Below are 22230 nucleotides of genomic sequence, written 5' to 3'. Positions count from 1 at the left end.
TTATGCTCTCTTCTGTATTTTTATGCCATAAAAAAATGTAAAATCTGATGAGCTTATGTGAAAATTTGCATCAGTGAGGAGGGACAAAATTGATTTCAAGTCTAGGCCCAGGTTGACAAGAGGTGAGAGTGCTTATTTATGGAAAAGCACCAAAATGTGGTACAAATTGAAAAAAGAAGCAATGCCTGTGGCAGAGATGATATGATCAATTTCAAATAACCCATTTCAAATTGAAGTCAAAGCAAAACTTTGAATGGAAAATAATAATCATAAGAAAATTTTCAGATACTCCAACAGGGGTCCATCAACACTTTTTACATGTAGTTTTGCTGGCTGAAAGGGATGTCATTCTGTGGACCCACTCAAGTGACAATGAGTCACACTATGAAAGGATTAATGTTATAGGTTATTAAATAGGAGATTTGGACTAAGGCTCTGAGATAGGCTAGCTCTCGGGTAGCAAAGGGGGTAATGAGGCTGATCAAAATGCAAACCTCTCAAAGAACCACCGGACAACTGGTTTGTCCAGCAGAGTGTGGTGGGAGGGACCCATCATGAGCACTTTTAAAGCACCCACCATAGTTCTCAGGGTAGAATCGGCTTTAGACGTCTGCCATGCCAGATAGTGCAAAGCTCCTCAGAATGACATGAGTCATGAAAGAACTTTCTGTACTCCTTTCTCTTCTCCCCTCCAACCCGAGGGGTCTGGTTTAGCAGGTGGAGAGAGAAATAAATGTTTGAAGCCTGCCCTTGCCAGGAGAATCAAAAGATCCAATGAACCGCAGAGAAAGTTCTGCATATTACATGGGACTCAGCATTCTCATTATCAAATGAAAACTGTTTTTGTGACATAAAGTGACCTAGGACGGCCTATTTCCTAAGAGCAGAAAAAGCATAGAACATGTTGGGTTTTGCTAAGGGAAAGGGGAAACAAAACACATTTTAAAGGCACTAGGAGACAAAGCTTGAGGTTTTTTGTTTTTTTTATCACATCTCACGAATGTACTTGTTATGTGTCCTAATTAACCAGAGCTAAAGCAGCCCCTGCAGTAATCCTATGACCAGTCTCTGCAATTCGTGTTAAATTATCTAGAAAACTTGCTCTTAGGAAGAAAAACTAATGAGAATAGTTCATAAGAGTGGGGGAAAAAATTATTAAATATAGCCTTAGGTGCATTTGTATGGTGGTGTATAGTACCTGAGAGTTAAAAAAGTTTCTTAGCTCAGGCTGCTATAACCATCGAAAGAGTGGTTGAAAGAACAAATATTTATTTCTCACACTTGCGGAGGCTGAGAAGTCCAAGATCAAGGCACTGGCAGATCTAGTGTCTGGCGAGGACATTCTTTCTGGTTTATAGATGACTGTCTCCTGTTTTATCCTCACATAGCAGAGACAGCAGAGAGGAAGGAAGTTTTCTTTTGTCTGGTCTTAAAAATTCACTAATGCCAACATAGGGTTCCACCCTAACAAAGGCCCCATCTCCAAATCATACTGTGGATTAGGGTTTCAACACAGGAGTTGTGGGGGGACACAAGCAGTCTATAGTAAGAAGTGAAGGAGCTCACAGAAAAGGTCTTAGATGGAAGAATGGAGCCATGTAATACTGGGGAGCTTGGTGGTGGGATCTTAACCCTCCTTGAGGATTTACCCTTTACCAGTTACAGAGCAGGGGCCTCTCCCTGGCAAAATAGAACCCATTATTCTTAGTTCAGACCTTTTAATCCAGATGTTGTAAAAGGAGATTTTGGAGCACAATTAAGAAACTCTAGTAGGTGAGAGAACTAGTGATTCATTGTTGAATCAAGTAAGGAAGTGGAGGGAGTACAATCTTGGAAGGAGGATCTTCCACTTAAGGCTCTGTGCAACTCAATGGTCTCACCTGTAAAAGATATGGAAATTAATACTGCTTTTGATCATTGAGTGGATTAAATGAGAACATACATATAAAATACAGTGTCTTGGTACTCCTGGGTGGCTCAGCGATTGAGCATCTGCCTTTGGCTCAGGGCCTGATCCCAGAATCTGGGATCCAGTCCCATATCGGGCTCCCTGCAGGGAGCCTGCTTCTCCCTCTGCCTGTGTCTGCCTCTCCGTGTATATGTCTCTCATGAATAAATAAATCTTTAAAAATAAATAAATAAATAAATAAATAAATAAATAAATAAATAAATAAATAAATAAAAGAGTGTCTTACACATTGCTGGACCACACCAGTATTCAATAAATGTGAGCTATTATTATTGAAATAGAAGATGCACCATCTACATTGAGAAGACAATCACTTGTATCGTTACATTACTTATATCCATCATCATTATTATGCAATGATGAATACTCTCACAGAAATCTTATATGAGAAAAAAATGTATTTATTGAGTGTAATCTGCTTGTCTTCCATGAATACAAGGAAGCACATGACTGAAGACTTGTATAGTAGACCTCTGCATGTATGCTCCTAGAAAATGACCTTTTTTCAGTTTTATTTCACACTATAAAGATATGTCTGGAGGGTGTTAATAATAACTTCAAAATTCCTTAAGAAGATTAGAAGGGCTGTTCTAAAGTGAGTGAATTTTTCCCCCTAGCCTCTGTATTTACAGGAGAAAAGGCTGAATTATCTTAGGGTGGTGGAGACCCACACTATTGCAGCTAAAGTGACAAGTCCTTATGCAAACAGTTTCATGACTTTCTCTTATGCCATCTTGGTAAATATCTGTAGGACCTGACAAACCAAATTGGGATGATTTCTCAGAGTCCCAGAGGGTAAAACTTAAAAATTTTTGTTTGCGTGTCTGTAGTTTTTAGAAGTTTCAGCAAGATAGAGCTTAAGTTGTGGCTGATAGAACAAATATCATCACTCCATGTGCCAATCTGGTTAGCAGCCATGCATGCCATCAGTAGATAAGAATAGATGATCAGATTTTGGCCCTTAACCAGTAAAAAGTTGTGATAGTGGTTACATAAATTATTGCCTAAGTAGCTATCTGAAGACTGGTATTTGACTATTCGTGTATGTGTCACGTCTGTGTCCAAGTCCCTGATTTTCAATATGCCAGCCCTCTGTCTACCTGAACTTCTTTGAGGACTGTTCTCTCTCATCAGGTACTGGGGCCCTCAGTGAAGTGCTGGTGCACTTGTGAGCCCAACTAAGGATTTCTCGAGGATGGGAAAACAGGATGTATAATTCTGGAACTTTATTTTCTACTACTCAAATTGAGTCTTGATTGTAGTAGTAGCTACATGTGTGTATCACACATACACACTTCAAAACTCACTGACTTTACACTTAAAAGGGATGCACTTAGTTACATCTCAATACAACTGATTAAAAATAATGATGCTATAATCAGCTTTTGATTACTTCTCAATAAAGTAATAATTGACACTAAAAACAAAACTCTTCAGTGGCTCCCATTTATCTATAAGACTAAATTCACACTGCTGAAGTAGGTATTTAAATCTCTCTTCTCTATGGCCCCAAGCTACCTTCAGCAATGGTTATTAACCTACTTTATGTTATGGACCCTTTTGGTGGTCTGGTAAAAACCATGGACTCCTTTTGAGAGTAATGTTTTTAAATACCTAAGACAAAACACATTGGAGTACAAAGGAAACCAATTATATGGAAATTATAGCAAAATACCTATACAGTTTGTGATATAACCATTTATGTTCTTTCTTAACTCATGACATATATCTCATGACTACCATAGTTTCAAAGTACTGACGAGCAAAATGATAGTTTATGATGTCTGCAAATGTCATGTGAAAGGAAATACTCTGTGAGTTTTATTGGTGAGGAAGTAACGCATGCTGCTAATAGTCTTATGGTTCTTTGCCCACATTCACAATGGAAGGAGATGCTAAGTTTCAGTTAAAAGCCAATGAAAATAAAGGTGCATATTTTTCCCCTATCAAATTCAACCTCCCTCCACACATACCGTCCCTTACCCACTCCTCCTCTGCCTTCACTCCAGGTTAAAAATGCCTGCCTACCCCCAAGTCTCCTGACAGGCCCCTGTTTCAGTGCAGAGTTCCCCATCCTAAAGCTGCAGAGACAGCAGGTAACAAGAATATGTGACTAGGTGGAAAAGCCAGAGTGGAGGACTCTAACGACTGATACAAAGCCCATGTCTTTGCTCAGAGCATTCCAGTAACACTTCTTTGTTTTTAAATGCAGTCATGTACTCGCCAAATAAAGATTAGCCAGGAGTTGGCCGGTGTGCAACTACTGTTTAATCAGCCAGAATGAACTGCCAGTCCTCCTCCTGCTGCCCTCCCCTGCCACATCTCGAGAGAGTTTCCCTTATGTAGAAAGTTCTTTCCCTCTAATCTCTATTAACCAAAATTCAGCTAGTTCAGAAGTCGGCATTTCCTGCTTCCCTGAGCTGGAAGTCATTGGGCCCTGGTCTGTGCTCCTAGAACACTTAGTTCAAATCTTTGTCTGTGTTTGTTTTTTTTTGTTGTGGTGGTGGTTTGGTTGGGTTTTTTAAAGCACAGATCACATTTTGGCTCGTATTGTGCTCACTGATGTGCATGTTTCAACTGTTCCAATCCATCATGAGCTCCTGGACGGCAGGACACAGCCACGTTTCTTTTTGCAGCTCCCCTAGTACCTGCACTCCATGTGCACGGAGCTGAAGGGACATGGTACTCAGGCTGATCGTATGGAGACAGTCCCTGCCTCCCTGCCTCTCTGCCTTGTGTTTTTGTCTATTTTACATATGGTTTCTCATTCTCCAACCACTAGAACTAAAGCCCTGACATAACCTTTCTGTCATAGAAGGGCTTATGGTGTAGGCACAAACCTCCTGGCCCGAAAGGTAATTGATGTCATTTAAAGTCTTCCTCCAGATATGGATATTAATCTATTCAATCATTCATTCCTATAATCCCTTAGGAATCCCTTGCACCAAGTGAGAGCTTACTGTATGAAATACATCAGGCCAGATCATGCTGTGATACAAGTTTGTGAAACTGTTTCTTTGTAGCCTAGAGACTTCTTTCTTTTTTTTTTTAAGATTTTATTTATTTATTCATGATAGTCACAGAGAGAGAGAGAGAGAGAGAGAGAGAGAGGCAGAGAGAGAAGCAGGCTCCATGCAGGGAGCCCGACGTGGGATTCGATCCCGGGTCTCCAGGATCGCGCCCTGGGCCAAAGGCAGGCGCCAAACCGCTGCGCCACCCAGAGATCCCTAGAGACTTCTTCCAAAGGACATTCATTGCTCCTCTTATGGAACAGGGGTGCCCAAAGAGCATTCTCTTCCCATGATTGGTCAGCAGGGTCCAAGGCTCCATTGAATCCCCATAGCCATGGACTCCATGAAGTTATATATAAAGGCATGGAAAATAATAAAATCTTACTTTGTATCCTGGTTTTTTAAATTCTTTGCACTTTGAATAAATTACTGAAGATCTCTGAGCCTCCATTTTGTCATCTGTAAAATATGGGTGGTAATAACATCTACCCCCCAGGGTCATTTGGTGGTGACATGAGTTAATACATATACAGTGCTTAGAACAGTGCCTGGCACATGAATGTCACTGAGCACTTACCAGTGCTAGCTAAAATAAAACTCCGCCCAAATACCTGTTTCCTCTCTAAGCACCTGCTATGGGCTAGCACTGGGCAAGCCATCAGGTTATATGAAGCTGAACAAATCATAGCAAGGAGCTCGTAACATAATATAATGGTTTTCGGTCTGTAGACTGGAGATTCCTTGGGGAGACATTTTTCTGAGAATTGATTTGTTCATCACACTGAATAAATGATCCGCCTCAGACATATATACTTTATTTTTAAAAACGTATGTGGTTACTTTGGGGTTTCATTTAGAAGGATGCCTTACTTCATATTTTTTGTCATTCTATATTATCTCAACCAATTATCAAGGGAATAGATGTGATCATGTGGTGGTTATCAACATTTTTGGGAGGATACCAAAAAGTGCTTCTTATGGCTAAACTATCCGGATCTATCAATTGAGTGGACAGCATGGTGTGATAGAAACCCAAATAATCATGTTTGCTTAGGCAAAGGAAATTCTGCCCCTGAAGAGTGGCAGTTAGTACTGAGATATTGCAGGATAGAGACCAATGCTCAGGCAATATTTAACCAAAATTTTTCAGGTGCTCCCCCCAAAAGTTGGGAACCCTTCACATAAAAGAAGTAAAAAGAAACTCCCAAAATGGCCACACACAGAGGGCTTCTGTTCAGCAGCAAACTCTATTTCTTTTATCCAGCTGATGAGGGAGAAGGTCTTTAAGATTCCCAGGATCAGTGAAGGGTGGGGAGGGGGGTTTCCATGGTTGGGTTGCTAAGGCAGGACTTCTGTGGATGCCTTGTGGACATGGCTCCTAATTGAGGGCCCCCTAAAAAGCCAGAATTTGCAGAGAAGCATTTGATTCCCTTTTTCTTGCTGCTGTTCTGGTACTTTGGGAGTTTAGGAATTGTTCATCCTCCTGTGGCCAGTTGTGAACCAGCAGGTTTAAGTTCTCAGACCACCTCTTTTTATAATAGATGACAATATGTGGTGGGGGTGGGGTGGGGGAAGCAGGAGTGAGCAGGATTCTGGTCCCTGTTGCAGTTTGAATTTTCTGTCTTGGCAGTCCTCCTAGGTAAAGTCTTCAAAAGACTGCAATGACTTTTCTGGCAAAATTACTGGGAAACTGTTGCCAACACTAAGAATCTCACACTCAGAAACTCAGAGATTGGATATGAGTGAACCTCCTACCTTTCTCTTTAAAGTTCCATGCCTTAAAAATAGTTATGGTGCAGTGTTCCTCTGTAGAGAAGATGGTTAATATTTCCATTCTGATCCAGAGGAAAAGGTCAGCACACTTTGCTGCAGACAGGTCTTGGTGAACCCTTGATATTTATTTCATTCTCAAGGCACTTGGTGATCTCCATGGAAAAAGAAATCTCCCTGTTTTTGTGTTCTGTTTTGCTTTGTTTGATTTTTGTTTTTCTAGTCTGGGAACTAATGTCTCTGGTTACTCCCAGAAAAATTGTAATGTAGTACAAAGTTTATTGGCTGGCAGATAGCAGACATTCACTACAAGTATATGGATTGACTAAAGAAATGATTTTTCGCCTACCAAGCTGTTTTAGCCTCCTTAATCACATTCCCATATGTGGAGTGTTTTCCTCCAAGCATTTACCTTTTTCTACTCAAAAAGCTGCTATGGGCCTGATGAACAAGTGGTATCGTTTTGCAGTTAAGAGCAAAAACTTTGCAGCCAAACATACCAACATGTGAATTCTGGTTCTGCAGATAACAAGATGGGTGATTTTGAACAAATCTGAGACCTCAGTTTCTTCTTCATTAACATATGTTAATCAACAAAACCTGAAGGCTACCTAGGGAACAGAAGAAGACATTTGCAAATGACTTACGTGATAAAGGGTTAGTATCCAAAATATATAAAGAACTTATACAACTCAACACCCAAAAAACAAATAACCCAATGAAAAAATGGGTAAAAGACATGAACAGACATTTCTCCAAAGAAGACATCCAGATGGCCAATAGACACATGAAAAGATGCTCATCATCATTTACCATCAGGAAAATGCAAATCGGAACCACAATGAGATATCACCGCACACCTGTCGGAATGGCTGAAACAACAGGTGTTGGTGAGGCTGTGGATAAAAAAGGAACCCTCATATACTCTTGGTGGGAATACAAACTGCTGTCAGCCACTCTGGAAACCAGTATGGAGGTTCCTTAAAAAGTTAATAATAGAAGGCATTTGGCTGGCTCAGTCAGTGGAACATGTGACTTTTGATCTCAGGGTTGTAAGTTCAAGCCCCATGTTGGATATAGACAGTACTTAAAAATAAAATCTTTTTTTAAAAAGTTAAAAATAGAACTACCTTATGGCCCAGGAATCACACTGTGGTGTGATTAAATACTAGGTGTGGGTAAATACTAGATATTTACCCAAAGAATTAACAAGAACATTAATTCAAAGAGATACATGTACCCAATGCTTATAGCAGCATTATTTACAAAATATAGCCAAGACATGGAAGCAGCCCAAGTGTCCATCGATTGATGAATGGATAAAGAAGATGTGGTATATATAAAATGATATGTATAATGGAATATTATTCAACCATCAAAAATAATGAAATTTTGCCATTTTTAACCACTTGGATGGAGCTAGAGTGTTCCCCCCCCCAAGTTTCAGATATTTATTATTCAATGTAAACCCCAACACAATACACCAATATGATTTCATGCATTTAGAGGGGAAATAGTTCCTGAATAAGTGGAAAATTGTGCAGATAGCTTCTGGAAGGCCTTCATTCTAAGCAACTTTATAGTGAAACATTTCATTTAGAAGTCTGGGCCTCCTTTCTTAAGTTTGCTGTAATCTACATTCACCAAATAGAATTTGTATTGATCATTAGGACCCAGTTTGTTCCAGAATTCTGGGTTATTCTTCCTATCCCAACTGATATCTGGATTGAACAATGCCAAGTGCAAGACATACATTGCTGCTCCAGTACCTCCTGCCCCAATAAATAAGAAGAAGGGGATCAAGGCTGGATGCTCCTTGGTCTGACCAATGATCTGGCGTAACATAGTCACGGCAGAGGCCTCCTGTCCAGAATTTAAAAACCAAGTCTTCACAGCCTGGAACCAATGGAGCTAGAGTATATTATGCTAAGCAAGATAAGTCAGTCAGAGAAAGACAAGTAGTATGATTTCATATGTGGAATTTAAGAAACAAAACAAACTAGCAAAAACAAACAAACTAGCAAAGGAAAAAAATGAGAGAGAGAGAGAGAGAGAGAGAGAGAGAGAAAGACCAACCAAGAAACAGATTCTTAACTGTGGATAACAAACATGGTCACTAGAGGGGAAGATGGGGGGATGGGTGACACAAGTGATGGGGATTAGGAGTGCACTTGTGATGAGCACAGGGTGATGTAGGGAAGTGTTGAATCACTATATCATATACCTGAAATTAATAGAACACCGTATGTTAAGTGACTGGAGTAATACAAAAACTTAATGGAAAAACAAAACAAAACATGTGTTCAGTGAAACCTACCTTACAGATTTATTGGAAGGATTAAATAAAATAAAATAAAATTTTCCAAATTTCAGTCACTTGCAACTTGCCTGCATATTTTTTTGCATATTCAAATATCACCCATCATTATTCCCTAATGTTTTCTTTAAATTAACTCATTTTTTATACATTTTTATATATTTTTTTAATTTTAAAAGATAAACAGACACTTGTTACCTCTCTGGTGATAGAATTTAAGTGTAAAATATAAATGTAATGGGGACTAAACAATATTATTAAGTTCAGCCTGTATATTTTTGCCTGTAAAAGTCTCTGACCTGAGGTCTGCTGTCTTTGTCCAAAAGAGAGATTATGGTCAAATGTTAAAGGGGGAGGAGGGTTGCCCAGAAAACTCTTGGTTGTTTTGTCAGCTCAGAGGACAGATTTTAGTGACGTTTTATATAATCTTGGCCAGAGATGGGTAAATTGGATTATCTTAAATGCCAAAATGGAAATCTGTTTCATAGCCTGCTCAAGTCCCAGATCGGCTCATTTTCCCTCCTTTGACTTTTTCCTCACTTGTGTTTCTTAAGCACAAAAATAGCACTTCCACATTGTCATAGCTCTGTCCTGTGCCTACGCCCCAAGGGTGACACCTACTTACCATCTTTGTGTTCTTTCCTCTTTCCCACTTTTTCCTCCACCTCCTTCTTGTCATCACTGTGTCCACCAAAAGCTCTCACTTCAAGCTCTGACATCGTCTTCTCCCTCACTTTTGGGCCTTCCTGAGCATCCCTGGCATGCATGACACTCTGCTTAAAGTGCCAGTTAATATTTAAGTCCATTAAGCTCATTATGTAGTCTTTCTCCTCACGGTGTACCCAAAGAATGCAGCACAGCCAGGATCTCAAAGGCTTTCCCACGGGGAGCTAAGGGAGAAACTCTCGTGGTGACTATGGACCTTGCAGCCAGCTCCAGGAATTCTGACTGTCCCCAATTAGTTTATAAAATGTTGGCCATTGTACATTCTGTTTCTTGAGAAAAGTTTTCATAGCCCCGTGCATTTCAACAAAGTTCAAATACCACTTCTTTGAAGATTATGTATCATCACGAACATTGGCTTGATAAGCCAGCACTTGAGGAGGTTCTAAGTGTTTCTCCGCTCCCTACTTGGTTAGTTGGGAGAAGAAGATGTTGTGTGTTTTACACAAAGAACATGTTTTGAGGCCTTCCATCCAAGCACTTCATCCAGGCATAATGGGAACATGTTAGAAATAAATAGCATATCTCATCATCCACCACGAGTCAGGGAGAGGAGGAAAAGGAACAAGGTTTTTAAAAATGCCTTCAGGGGCACCTGGTGGCTCAGTCAGTTAAGCTTCTGCCTTCAGCCCAGGTCATGATCCTGGGGTCTTGGGATCGAGCCCAGTGTCAGGCTCCCTGCTAAGCAGGGAGCCTGCTTCTCCTTCTCCCTCTGCCCCTCTCCCCACTTGTGCTCTGTCTCTCCCAAATGAATAAATAAAATATTTTTAAAAATGCCCTCAGACCTCCAGCTATTGACTGGGTCACTCAATCCCAGGAGCCCCTAATAATTTAGCTTGATTTGCCAGTGACATGGAGGACAAGGATTATATGTCAGAAACCCCCTGGTGCAAATAGCAGCTCCATGTCATGGGTGGGAAGGTGACAGTGGTTACTCACTGCTTCTCTGTTTTCTATTTTCTGTGGCCACTGTTTCTTCTTGGGACTCAATCCCTTCCTCCCTCCTTATGAGACCTTTTCCTGACCTGACTGCAAGGGCTATCTCTTAGTTATACAATGTGTTCTGATCCATAGATTTCTGTGGAGGCTCGCCTGTGAATAGATCCTTTATCCCATTAGGAAGTTTCTGTGCCATCGGAGTTTAGGAAATCTGCTGAGCTCAGATCTCTGTATTTTGCCTCACACACTTTGGGCTCTGTGCAGGAGCAGTCCAGTGTTTTCTCTTCCTTCTTAAAGAGCTCCTCATGCTTCTTCTTCCTCATTATGTAATTTATAGAAAATGATGGTGGGCATGCCCTCCCTACTGCCTGTATCTCCTCCCTTGCACACACACACTTGCACATGGACACATCAACAACCAGTACTTTGAACATCGAAATTTGTCCAGCAGGGGGCCGTTTATCAACCAAATTCTGTCTGGTTTTTGCATGTTTTAAATTAATGGCAAAGATCATATCTTGAAAGTGTCCTACACATTTGTCTTTCCATCCTACATGCTTCCACTCCAATGGCCTCACCATCTGGCTCAAATTTAGTCCAATGTGATTGGCCCCATCAGGAAATGCTCAGGGAGGAACAGTCAAGTACTCAGTGGCTCTAAGCAGTATGTGGCATTAATCTTTGGCTGGATCGTGGAGCCACCTTAATGAAAAAAAAAAAAAAAACCTTTCCTTCTCATTTTAATCTCTTTCTATTTCTTTCCTCTTTATGCCTGGTGTTGCTACCTGGAGATTGAGATTCAAAGAAAATCATTCCTGAGGGTTTATGATTTAAAAGTACTTGAGAAAGAAAGGCATAGCACTCTTGTTAACATTTTTATAGCACCTCCAAAGCTTCTGAAGAGCACTGTTGACTACAACAACCCAGGTACCCAGGCATCAGATCCCTCAGAGAGTAGACTGGGTTTTGTCCGCTAAAAGAGATGTCTTCACACAAGATCTTTTTCCTCCTCCCTTATCTCCTAGCTCAATTTCCTAAATAATTCTTCGCCATGACCTTCTGCTATAGAAAACAGATGAGTTAACTGGGAGTTAATAGTAGTTTAGAACCAGGCTTTTCCCATCACATTAAAGGCAAGCATATTTTCTGGCCTCATGCCCACCTATCATGTTTATTCCCTTTCTTTACATCAGGAGTGATACCAGAAGGCATTCACTTGGTCACTCACAGACTTTAGCCAAGGAGTGGGCACTGCTTTAGACACAAGATGCCTCTAAGAGCAAGTTGGACAGGGCCTATGATCTCACCTGCTCACATGCTGGGCGAGCTCTGCCTAACCCCATGGAGCTCTCTTCCAGAGGCTCCTGTGGCACATAGGTTGTCAGGTGGTCCTCAACAATCCCATCCTCTGGAACTCATGTCCTCAGCTTGAGTGTGGGTCGGACCTATGAACTCTAGCAGTAGAACATGGCAAAGGTAATGGAATGTCTCTTTGGGGATTATAGTAGAATATACGAGATTTCATCTTGCTGGTATACTGACTCTAGAAACCCCCTCACTGACTTTGAAGAGGTAAGGGCAAAGCCCACGTGGCAAGGAACTGAGGGCCACTACCAGCCAACAACCAGCAAGCAGCCGTGGGCCTCCGGCCTGCAGCTATAAGGCACTGAATTCTGACAGCAGCTGAGTGAGCTAGGAGGTGCTGTCTTCCCCTGTCAGGCCTCCAGATGAGAATGCAGGCTGCTCAACACTCTGACTCTAGCCTTGTGAGATCCCGAGAAGCCATTCCTAGGCTCCAGATTCACAGAAACCATGAGGTAATACATGTGTTGTTTTAAGCTGCTAAGTTTGTGGTAACTTGCTAAGTAGCAAACTCATAGAGAGACCCCGAGGACAAGAAATGCTACCTGGCCCAGCATGGTCCCACAGCCTCCTAGGGTTGGTTAGGCTGGCATCCTCTATTCATCTCGCATACAGCCCTTAGGATCCTTGGATTGCAGTGTTGTAACCCTTCCACATAACTTCCCTCAGCTGGGTAAATGTCTTTACAACCTCCCCCTACTCCATGAACTCCTTAAAATCAGAAAAATGTTGGAGCAGAGTTGTTTGCAGCAACACCATAATGGAAAGATTCCTGAAAAACTCTATGAGTTGAGAGCACTATGTCACCAAAGTGATTTAAGACAGGTCCTCTCCCATTCCCACCCTCTCACTCCCAAGTATCTTTCCAGACTCCATATTCTCACCGTTGGAGGATTTGTCTCAAGGCAGTCCATTTAATTACATTTAGTAACTTTCCATTCCTTCATTCATTAAGCTCAACAGATTTCATGTCCTCATCTGTAAAATAAGTGTCATAATATGAAAGGAAAAGAGTTAATTTATATAATAATTTCCTGGCACCTTGTAAATATTATATACACATACATTATGATGATGATGCTATTATTATTGATGTAGTTTGTAGTGCTATTTATTATTATAGCCAGGCGAGTAGAGATGTGAAGAAGACATGACCCTGCACCTATAACTGGTTCCTTAACTGTCTGGTAGTGAGCAAAGTTCTGGAAAGAGAGATGAACAGGACAGGAAGTTTTACAAAGTGAAGGCCTGAAATTAGCAATACAATTTCCAAAACCACATAATACATCCTGGAAAAATCACTTTGTAGGAGGGGTGGAGCCTACAGGTGGGAATTATAAAAAAATGCATCTGATAGCGTCCTATGTCTTCTTGGAATCTTAGAAGTCTGTCAGTGCTGAAAGAGAGGAGACAGATGAAGAAAATTTCATCTATATTATCATTTTCACAGAATCAGTGCTGCTAATGCAAAAAAAAAATTACATCGAAAATACCAGAGCTGTGGGATTATTACTCACAGCAAATTATATACATGGGGAACACAGGGTACAATAAGTACTTATTTATAACTTCAATAAAAGAACAAGTACCAGAAAAGTTAGAGTTGCTTGCTTTTGCTTTAGGAAAGCTAGTGGGGAATCTAGGGGGTAAACAGCCTTCAGGAGTGGGCAGGAGCCCATTACTGGGACTACAGTCTGTCCCTGTTCTCTGGGAACATAGTTCCTTTTTGTGAATGGAGCAGGAACATGATGAAGCAAAGGGGAAGTGAGCTGCCCTGTCCTGCATGGGACCATTGAGGTTCAAAAATGAATCTCTGGGTCGGGTGGGGGGTTGGGGGGGTGGCTCAAGACGTGGCCTCCAAACAAGATTTTCAGACATTAATCTGTGTTTCCTTGGGCTTTCTTGGTCCAGGTATTATCCAGGGTAAGAATAAAAATGTGACTATATCCTGATGAGATCGTGTCATGTTGTAATTGGTTGCTGGAGAGTGTGTCTCAATCTGTGGTTGAACTTTGTATTCTCTCTTTTTACCTCTGTTCCTAGCATGGTGTCTACACATAGCAAAATAATCTATATTTACAAATAATGAGTCACTGAATTAAGAGAACTAGACAGGAATGGTTAAATATTCAAAAGAGGGATAAAACAACTCATTACACAATAGTTCCCATTCCCATTTGTGGGCTCCCCCACTGAGGGTACATTTTGACCAGTTTAGATACAATGCTGATAGGGATAGAATTTCAATCTAGAAGTCAGAGACTTTGTTCAACTATTGTGTCTGTAGCAATAACCAGTTTCTTGAGACCTTTTCTAGATCTGTCCCTAACTACTCCATACAACTAGTGCTTTGTTTTTCTGGCACAGAAAGGATGGAAAAGAATTCTCCAATGCTTTTCTCCTAAACCGTGACTCTGCCATGCTTTATAAATGTTTGTGTATGGAGTAAAACCAGATATTTTGACTTCCTCTCCTGATCAGTCACAAGATGCCTGAATTTTCACCATTGGGATTCTTTACAGCTTGAGGTTTTGTTATGAAAGTGTCTGTCACCACAGTTTAATGTGCCAGCTGGACTGTGCTGAAGCCTGCCCAGATGGTGAAACATTATACCTGGGTGCATCTCTGAGGGTGTTTCTGGAAGAGATTAGCATTTGAATTGGTAGACTGAGCAAAGAGAGCCCTCACCAATGTGGGCAGGCCTCATCCAAACTGTTGAGGTCCTGAATAGAACAAAATGGTGGAGGAAGGGTAAATTTGCTCATTTTGCTTGAGCTGAGATGTTCATCTTCTTCTGCCCCCAGGCATTAGTGTTCTTGGTTCCCCCAGAGTGCGGGCCTTCAGACTCTGTCTGGGATTTATGTCATCAGCCCCTTGAATCTCAGGCCTTTGGGTTTGGACTGAATGACACCACTGGCAATTCTGGTTCTCCAGTTTGCAGATGGCACATCATGCATATTGTACATCTCCATAGTGCATGAGCTAATCTCCATAACAAATTTTCTCTTGTGTATCTATATCTATCTAACTCCCATTGGTTCTGTTTCTCTGGAGAACCCTGACTAATACATACTTCTTCATAGACCAGCTAGTGAACACATAGCTTTGCTATTTGAATTTGCTTTGCTGTTTATTTCTTGGAGTGAGAGAAACATGAAAATTGGGGTGTCACAATGAGGTAGGGTTTGTAATGATTAAAAAGAGGGACTTGTGATAGAATCTAAGCCCCTCCAAGATTTACTATCTTGAATAGGGTAAACTTTCTAAGTCTCTTCTTACTCTAAAATGACAATGCAACTACTTAATTGATATCCTATAATTCAATGAGATGATTTGTGTGAAAATGGCATAGAAGTAAAGCAATCAGTAATTATTAACTATTCCTGTTGTGTTTTGATTGGGATGCAGGAAAACGAAAGAGGAGGAGGGGTTAGGAACTCAGGTGCCATCAGACATTATATGGAAGAGGGAAGGAGTGTAAGAGGGAGTGTTTTTAAAATGGTGATATGATGGTGGAGAACTACATATTTCTCTAAACAAATCATCTCACAAAAAGGCCAATTCTAAGTGTTTACATCTTGTGCTAATGCATTCTGCAAGAACATCATACCTGTTCCTCATCAAACCCCTGGGATTCAGATGCTTTTAATAAGTGTGATAGGCAGAATAATGACCCACAAATTTATACATGTCCTAATTTCTGGAATTTGTAAGTGTATTACCTTACATTGGAGAAGGGACATTGCAGATAATGAAGACGATGAGCCTTGATACAGGGAAATTATTCTGGTTTATCTGAGTAACACCCATCTATCCATACAAGTCTTTAAAAGCAGAAGAGGAAGGCAGAAGAGTCAGTCAGAGAGATGCGCAGAATAAGAAAGAGGAGAGATTCATTGCCTGAGAGGCGCTCAACTTTCTATTGCTGGCTTGAAGATGGAAGAAGGAGGCCATGAGCCAAGGAGTACAGCCTGCCTCTACAACCTAGGTGAGGCCTCAGCTGACAGCCAGTGAATAAATGGGGATGTGAGTCCTACAACCAAAAGGAACTACATTCTGCCAACAACCTGTATGATCAAGGAAATGAACTGTCCCCTAGAGCCTCCAGAAAGAAATGAGATCTTGTTGACACCTTGATTTCAGGCCCAGTGGTACCTATACTGGACTTCTGACATGGAAAAATGTAAGATAATAAATTTTGTTGTTTAAGTCACTAATTTGTTTTGGTAGCAATATAAAACTGACACACAAAATTAAAGACAGAAGCTTCATTTAATTCCATTAATTCATTTATTTGCATATTTACACATTTTCAAGCCCTCATTGAGCAGCTATAGCAAACAAGGCATTGAGCCAGTTGCTGGTAATAAAAGCATGAGTAATACCCAGTCCCGACTCTCACCATATTTAGAAAGTCAGTGGAAGAACCAGAAAAAGGTTTCAGACTTCCTAAACAACTTGTTCTGCCTTAATTCTCTGAACTACTCAACCTCTCCTCTTGCCTACAATTTCAAAACAATTAGTCACAGTGAGGGTGTGTTATGTTTTGCAAACTCATTGGCATGAATGTAGTATAGGCAAGTTCAAGAAAAACTAATGGATTTTTCCCCCTTGGTCTATGTCCAGTGAGATCATGGCCTTGGTGCCCTTAGTTGCAGGGCTCTGGCCCCTTGATAAACACCCACATTACAAGGCTGCTACCCAGTAGCACAGTGGCATCTTCCCTACTCAGAAGAGATTCCTACAGAGGATTGCTTAGGCCAGGGCTTTCCAAAGCCCTGGTGTACCTAAAAATCATCTGGAAGGCTTATTAAAACACAGATTCCTGGGCCCTAATGCCAGATAGTCCCATTTAGTTGATTTGGGCAGGGGCCTGAGAATCTGAATTTCTAATAATTGCCCAAATGATGCTGCCTGTCCACTGGGCACACTCTGATCTTCGGTGGATTACTCCTTATTTATGGAGAAATATGGCGGCTGATGCCAGGAGGGTCAGAAGCAAACAAACCTCAAAAACATGTAGCATATCTGCCAATTGGCACCATACTTTTGAATACTTGCACCCTGACCATCCTCCACCCTGTTCCCCTCTGTTTTTGTTCCCAGACAGGATTTCCCTGTCCTCCTGTAGTAATCTGGGATGCCCTGCAACTTGCCAAAAATTCAGACCACTGAGAAGGAAGGGAGAGGAAGGGACGATGAGTGGTGTTTCCCTAACCCGTAGGTCGAGACAAAGGGGCATGGTGCCCTTGCCATCATAACTAGCATCCTCACTGATAAGGTGAAAACAAAACAAAACAAAATGTTGAAATCTCTGATTGGGCAATTTGGCATAAAAACAGAGCATGTGTCCCACTGAGGGGTAAGCAAATATACAATGTGCTCTGTGGACACGAGGGCATCACATGATACTGCTGCCTCTTCCATCCCCATCCCCTACCATCCCCTCACCAGATGCTGCTGTCCTTTTTTCCCCTCCCTGCCATCCTTCCATGACCTTTTTAAAGCCAAAGTATACAACAGGATGAACTGACACACCACTGCTAATGACTTACTGCTGAGTCCTCTGACATTGTCTTCTACAGATCTTTGGTGTGAGCTATGAAATTGCCATAAATGTCAACATGGTGATTCCAGGCAATAATCTTGAGCTCCTGAATTGAGTACTTGTATCCATCACTTCACTCTGATTGGCTTATAAGTGCTGTAAATTATAACTGTTATAAATCAAAACTCTGTCAAATACTGCTTGCTTGATTAAAAAGAAAAATATCATCCTTGTTGTCAAAATTGGTTTTTGCTTAAGTCCTCTTTCGAAACAAAAGAGCTTTCTAGAGCTTTAGGAAGATGGTGTATCTCCAGATGACTGTGGTAAAATTATTTCCTTTGTGCCAAGTCTCTGCAAGATGATAAAGACTTGTTTGGCATGTGAACTTTTCCATATTTATAAATATCTTTTCTTTAAATGAGAGTAAAAGACAATTATTGCTTTTATTTGCTAAATTATTTTGCTCTAAAGTTCTAAAATAAAGAGGTACTTTTCCCCTTTCAGGTCTATGGCCTCCATGAATCCATAGCCATCCTTGGGCCATAGGTTGAGAAAATCTGCCTGAAACACCACTGATTTTTTTAAGTTAATTAATTAATTAATTTAGTAATCTCTACACTCAATGTGGGGCTCGAACTCACAACCCCAAGATCAAGGTCACATGCTCTTCCAGCTAAGCCAGCCAGGTGTAAAGCACCCGACTTTCATGTCTCCTTTCCCTCTAAGCTTCTTTCCAACAACTCTAAATTTCAATGAATTCAAGAAGAGGATTTCGTGAATCAGCCAGCCTGTAACAAATGGAGGCCACTGTCTTCTTGTGGGGAGCATTTCAAAGCTTCCAAGAGAATTCCACAAAGTATAAGGGTCAAAGTCACTGACCCTCATGAAGTTTTAATTATTCAGGCAACAAACTGATCCAATGTCTTTAAAACTTTTCTAAACAACATTGAAATATATATACTAAATGTGAAAAAAAGAAATTCAGTGGAACAAGAGTTCCACTCTTGTGCCCAGAGGGGAATCTCTGTCGACAATTAATTTATGTGGTACATACTTTATAATTCTCTGATCTTCATATGCCAGTGGGAACATGGATGTATTATGATACTTAGCAATAACTCGGGAAAAAAGAAAGTACTCAATTAGTTTCAGCAAGTTTAGTATTTGATGGTTCAGGCCATCCAAGAGAGATTAGCTATATTTTCTATATTTCTACATTTTCTCTCACATGCAAAAAATCCCAGGGAGGTTTTCTTAAACCTACCTTGAGTCAGATGCAACTCTTGGTCCAGTCAGCTGCCTGGGTATAGTGTTGGATCAAGTTAATTCACGGATACTTGTGCTACAACTATGTAAATATGTACATATGTGGGTTGAGCAATTTTGTTCTTCAGGAAGAACCAAGCAGACACCTCCACCAACCAACATTTAGAAGGCTGGTAGTGCTTTGTCCTTAGCCTAAAACAGAATGGAGAGCTCTACGGGAAATGAAAGAATTTTCTTTTTTTTTTTTTAATTGTATTTATTTATTCATGAGAGACACATACACACACACACACACAGAGAGAGAGAGAGAGAGAGAGAGAGAGAGAGAGAGAGAGGCAGAGACACAGGCAGAGGAAGAGGCAGGTTCCATGCAGGGAGCCTGACATGGGATTTGATCCCGGGACTCCAGGATCAGGCCCTGGGCTGAAGGCAGCGCTGACTGCTGAGCCACCCGGGCCACCCGGGCTGCCCAGAATTTTCTTCATCTGTGATGAACAAGGACTCATTCTTTTTTAAAATATTTTTTTCTGAGTAAAAAGCAATGCACAAGAAACAGAATTGAGGAAAATTTTCAAGTGCAATAAGCGGTAAAATATCTCCCATCTCTTTAAGATAAGCTCTGCCAACCATGTGGGCTATGTTTTCTTCCTTTTTTTTTAAGATTTTATTTTATTTATTCATGAGAGGCACACACAGAAAGAGAGAGAGAGCCGAGCAGAGGGCAAAGCAGGCTCCATGCAGGGAGCCCGATGCGGGACTTGATCCTGGGTCTCCAGAATCAGGCCCGGGCGGAAGGCGGCGCTAAGCTGCCGGGCCACCGGGGCTTGCCCTATGTTTTCTTCTTGTCTTTATCCTTTGACTATTTGGGTTTAAAAGTTTAAGCCAAAGATAGTTATCCTTGACTACCTGTTAGAGTCACCTGGGGAACTTCTAAAACCACTCATGCCGAGCTCCCATCACAGAGATTCTGGCACAATTGATTTGGGATGTGCCCTCATTGCAGTTTTGTGAAACCTCTTCAGGTGATTTTTTACATCCAACCAAAGTTGAGAACCACTGACTTAGGCTATCCTGCTACTCTTTTTACTTACACAAGTAGTGCATAAGTACATTCTTGTTACTTTCTTTTTCAAACATGGTTCTTGATGTTTAAAACAATTTTCAAAGTACATGGAATAGGGGTTCTTTTTTTTTTTAAGATTTATTTATTTATGATAGAGAGAGAGAGAGAGGCAGAGACACAGGAGCCCAACATGGGACTCAATCCCAGGACTCCAGGATCGCGCCCTGGGCCAAAGGCAGGCGCCAAACCGCTGAGCCACCCAGGGATTCCCCTGGAATAGGGATTCTTAAACTCTGACATGCAGCAGATTAGATTAATATACCTGTTAGTATATTCAACATGCAGATTTCTATGCTTGATCAGATTCATTAAGTATGAGGTGGGATCCAGGAAGGGTTTGGTTTTTTGTTGTTGTTGTTGTTGTTCTATTTTGTTTTGTTTTACAAGCTTTTCCTTTTCTCTTTTTTATGAAAGTCTTTAATTTGAAATAAGTTTTGTTTGTTTGTTTGTTTAAGTCATCACTATACCCAGTGTGGAACTCGAACTCACAATCCCAAGATCAGAGTTGCACACTCTTCCACCTTAGCCAGTCAGGCGCTCCCTGAAATAAGTCTATATTTCCATAAAAGTTGCAGAGATTTCCCATACTATATCCTTCATCTGGCTTCAAACATCTTACATAATCAAAACACTTAATCAAAACTAAGAAATGAACATTAGTGCAATTAATTAAATTATAGACCGTATTTGGATTTTACCTTTGTTACACTAATTCACTTTTCTGTTCTAAGACCCAGCCTAGGCTAGCATGTTACATTGAGTGGCCGTGTCTCCTCCATCTCCTTCAATTTGGAATAGTACTTTGGTCTTTTGTTATCACTCACGACTTGACTCTTTTGAAGAGTATTAACTAGTTATCCCCCAACTAGTTTTGCTATGGAATTTAAAAAGAAATTTTCTTTTACCTTTAGTTTCAAATTTTAGTACCCTCCTTTGAGGTGACCACTGAGAACTCTTCTCTAACCTTCCAGAGTTTTTCCTATTTTTTAAAAAAATACATACCAACATGTACACTTATGTAAAAATATAAATATTGTTGGGCACCTTGCTTTTAGTCATGTAACAATTTGATTTAGTGATTTTTTTATGATAGGATGTAGAATATCTAATTTAGCATTTGTACACCTTGGGAAGCATAAAGTATATTCTCAATAGAGAGAACATACTTCTGTAATTGACGTTCAAGGCAACAGAACCAAACTGCTAGGGGATGATAATGCAAAGAAAACATTTTTCTGATTTTGTTTCAAAATCAAGATGTGGAAATGAATAGATGGGAGGCACATAGTAAATGGACATACTAATTGTCTTCTAAACTTAACTGTTTGAACGTATTTTTAATGCAAATAACAGCAGAAACAAGGTTAGAAATGAAGTCTTGTTGCACTGGGTACTGAGAGGAACTGAGAGATAGAAATCCTTTGTTAGTCTTTGAAACTATTTCTGGACAAATTATTCAAATTCCTGTTGCTCCCTTTCTTTCATGCAGTTAGTGGAATTAACTAACTGCACAACGCTCTTGAAAGAAAAGGTTTCTAAATCTTATTTATACGAAGTCTTTGAATACACACGGATATGAACTTGCAAAAGCTTCATCCACTGAGAACAGAGGAAATCGCATTTTGGTGTGTGCTGGTATGGAAGCAGAAATAGATGTGGTCTCCAAAAGAAGACAAAACTACATTGTGGTCATAAATGGTTATGATTTTAAAACAAATGAATTTTTTTTACAATTCTGTCTTGCTGACTTTGGAAATCTTGTTTCTCTGGAGCATTTGATATTTGAAGACAGGTCTGATACATAAAATAAGGTCCTTTCCTAGTGGGTGAATGGAACCCATCACCGGAGAAGTTGTCTGATCAGATATTAAGCTGAACAACTAAGGCAAAGAGAGCTCCACTGTGCTAACTCATGGCATTCTGAGTTCTCATTCTGACCTTGAAAAAATATATATACATATAATTCATTTAAAGAACAAAAGGCTTTATTTAAAAAAAGGGGGTGGGTGGGTTCTTGGGATGCCTGAGTAGTTCAATCTTTTAAGCATCTGCCTTCAGCTGAGGTCATATTCCCAGCGGCCTGGGATGGAGCCCCACATCCAGCTCTGTGCTCAGCGCAGAGTCTGCTTGTCCCTCTCCCCTACCCCTCCCCCAACTTGTGCTTGCTCTCCCTCTCTCTCAAATAAATAAATAAAATCATTA

The 22230-nt window shown here is 40.6% G+C and overlaps 1 long non-coding RNA gene and 1 pseudogene across 2 annotated transcripts; both read right to left on the bottom strand.

Annotated features, from left to right (window-relative positions):
- Positions 1-1035: 1035 nt before the first annotated feature.
- Positions 1036-18949, bottom strand: LOC140641174 (uncharacterized). 2 transcript variants are annotated; one of them, XR_012037692.1, is made up of 4 exons: positions 18904-18949; positions 12976-13069; positions 7163-7361; positions 1036-1880 (listed from the first exon to the last, which is right to left on the bottom strand). It is a non-coding gene; the product is annotated as an uncharacterized lncRNA (long non-coding RNA). The 2 variants fall into 2 exon arrangements; XR_012037691.1 differs by lacking the exons at positions 12976-13069; positions 18904-18949 and adding an exon at positions 9693-10101 and having other exon boundaries at positions 1042-1880.
- LOC140640848 (cytochrome c oxidase subunit NDUFA4 pseudogene) lies at positions 8285-8708 on the bottom strand (annotated as a pseudogene).
- Positions 18950-22230: the final 3281 nt, after the last annotated feature.

Source organism: Canis lupus, chromosome 10, assembly GCF_048164855.1.
Source record: "Canis lupus baileyi chromosome 10, mCanLup2.hap1, whole genome shotgun sequence".
In the NCBI taxonomy this organism is placed as follows: domain Eukaryota; kingdom Metazoa; phylum Chordata; class Mammalia; order Carnivora; family Canidae; genus Canis; species Canis lupus.
The sequence above is the reverse complement of the archived record's forward strand: the minus strand, read 5'-3'. Positions and strand labels throughout refer to the sequence as shown.